The sequence below is a fragment of the Aulonocara sp. 'chitande type north' Nkhata Bay genome, linkage group LG9 (genome assembly GCF_057382095.1).
Source record: "Aulonocara sp. 'chitande type north' Nkhata Bay isolate Kocher_YH1m ecotype deep benthic linkage group LG9, A_spYH_male_GT1.1, whole genome shotgun sequence".
Taxonomy (NCBI): Eukaryota; Metazoa; Chordata; class Actinopteri; order Cichliformes; family Cichlidae; genus Aulonocara; species Aulonocara sp. 'chitande type north' Nkhata Bay.
The window spans coordinates 34,176,227-34,178,855 of record NC_141352.1 but is presented as its reverse complement, the minus strand read 5'-3'; the positions used below and the strand labels follow the sequence as shown (position 1 = coordinate 34,178,855).

Below are 2,629 nucleotides of genomic sequence, written 5' to 3'. Positions count from 1 at the left end.
TGGTTATTTTTTAATTTATTACTTACTTGGGTTATTTTTATGTTTGTTCTGTTTATTTTTATTTTTAACTAATGTGGCAGGAATTTCCTAACTTTAAGACAAATACAGTAAATCTCATCTTTATCCAAAATAACGAGACTGTGATTATTCTTACACTACCCCATACCGTAAAAGCTTTTTTTTAGTCCACCTCTCTTTTATTTTGCCAGACTTTAAAAAAAAGATTCTCACATGGGCAAAACACACAAGCTTTACACAATGGTAGCAGGCTACAACTCCTAATTTCACCCACAGCTGCTTTCCTGCTTTTCAAAAGTTCAGTGTCTTTGCAAGTGAGTGAGAGCACAAAAACAAGCATATTTTAGAGCCAGCAGACAAATAAGACACTTTTCTCTAAGTAATTTCCTTCCAATGTGGCACTAGCATACACAGCATGTGATAGCCCAAATACTAAACCACTGTTCATGACAGAGAGACAGCAAGACACTAAGAATCCTGAAATACAATAGCAGATACTGTATAAACATAAACCTGCATCAGCCACTCAAACAAACACAGCCATGAAAGACTATTTCTCTGAGACCAAGCCTGTCCAGAAAAGGGAAATGTAAGGCAACTAGGCCTAATCAGTACTGACAGGGATTCTCATCAGGTGTTAGCGGAGCCCACATAAATATGGTCTCTCTTACTTTGTCTCTGCTCAGAATTTCGTCTTTAAAGCTAGAGACCCTGAAAGTGTTACATGTTATGCTCACTATTCATAGGATAACTCAAGTTGGAGCAACACTGAAATAAACAGCTGTGGCTCAAGCTCACATTCACCTGTGTTAAGCACTGTCTACGACCCGAGAAACACCCAGACTAGAAATGTCAACACGTTTAAAAGTTAAAGAGTAACACATTGTTTCCTTTCATGAGAAAATCTTTAGTAATCAGTCACATGGATCAATGGGTAATAAAGCAGAAGATTGATTCCACTTAGGCACAATTCGCAGGCCATACGCTAGCAATGCTTAATTTACATATTAAATACTGATCATAACACACAAACTCCGGTACAGTTACCGAACAGCGGCTAACTTTGGGGTAATCTACTGACTGCTAGCATTAGCTTACAAAGTGTAACTTAATAGGCAGCTACTGGCCTTCGGACACTTAACCTCCTAAATCTATTTGCAACACACATACGTACAATATGTGCAGATACTCCCGGTGACAACCTTTAAATGTGTAGTAGTACTAGTCTGTAACTAAAGCTACACAGCTAGCTATCAATAAGGTAGCCAGCTAGCTACAGATAAAAAAGCAAAACAATTTTAGTCTTGTGAAAGTAGCTTAACGCTAGGTGACTATCCTTTCTACTGTGTGTAGAATATCCATCTGACAAACCAAAGGGTGATAATGGGCACGTAACTAAAAATGTAGCGTGTTTGCTTAATCTACATCTGCATATTGTTATAACGTTACAGCAGACGCTAGCTAGGTGAGCCAAGTTAGCTGCTCGCTAGCCGGCTATCTGACTAACTTACTTAGCATCTTGGCTAATTGTCCGCCATCACAAAGCTAGCCAGTTCGGCTGCATATAAAATACAGGCTTATCAAGAAATACTATTTAAACACTCGGAGAAAGTCTTTCTAAATGCTTTAAGTGACATTAGCAGGGGTGTTTTACCTTGCTCGCTGTTCCTCTACTTTCCTACACTCTGTGTCTTGGCTGTGTGCTAACGCAACGGTGTCAGTAAAATCCTTAGCCGAGCAGGCCCCTCAGTCTGCTAAGGCTCTCTTGCCATCTCTGTACAGAAGCCTATGACTAGCAAAACACACGGGCGACAGGCGCGCCACCCCAGTAGATACTAGTGGAAAAGGGGTAATACTGCTGTGTAATAAGTCGGAACACGAAACAGGCTTACTGCTATACACTGCACATTTATTACTTTTATGTAGTCTAAACGGAAACCCTTAACTAAAGTATTCGGTCCGTCATTATCCAATTTATTAATAAAATCCAAACTTTTGTTTTTCCTTTTAAAACACTCTTTCTTTGTTTAATCTCAAAATTTCTTTATTTTTACGTTTCACGTTACTGAACGTTGTAAGCATTGTTGACTGAAAGTACCGTTTACTTAACCAATTTTACCAGAGAAATAGTGTAGGGGGTGTGCGTCCCTACACAGGTCCCCGATAAATCTTGCGGGCACCGATACATTAGGAAAGAAAACTAGGCCGATTTGTCGTAACTGAATATGTTGATGTAATGTAAGCTCTTATTACCTGATACTTTTTAAAAATATATTTGTAGTTTTAAAGGTTTAGAAAATACAAATATTTAGAAGAAAGAAGAAAAAATATATGATTTGATGTGTTACTAGTGTTCACTTTACTTACCTGCCTTGTTGTTGATCTGTAAGACCATTAGAGATTGATTTCAACTTGTGATTCTAGATTTTCTGAAAGAGACTCATTTTGTCTGATATACTGTATCTAACTTTCCATATTTTTCCCCAGGTGTAGCAAATTTCCTAATTCTTTCAGCCACTTATCAAACAATGGGTTTGTCTCAGATTTCCTAGACTGGAGCAGAATTTTTCCTGCAAACACTGTGGATAGAGCTTCTTCATGATGTATAACC

General features: G+C 38.2%; 1 protein-coding gene across 2 annotated transcripts in view; it reads right to left on the bottom strand.

The window, feature by feature from the left end:
• The window catches only part of wwp1 (WW domain containing E3 ubiquitin protein ligase 1), a 30,545-nt gene extending 28,617 nt beyond the window's left edge, over positions 1 to 1,928 (bottom strand). Inside the window, exon 1 of one of the 2 annotated variants that reach the window (XM_086307232.1) lies at positions 1,673 to 1,928. The gene's annotated coding sequence lies outside the window, so the exon portion shown is untranslated. The remainder of the gene's footprint in view (positions 1 to 1,672) is intronic. The other variant, XM_086307231.1, reaches the window with a different exon arrangement.
• Between the last annotated feature and the right edge of the window lie 701 nt (positions 1,929 to 2,629).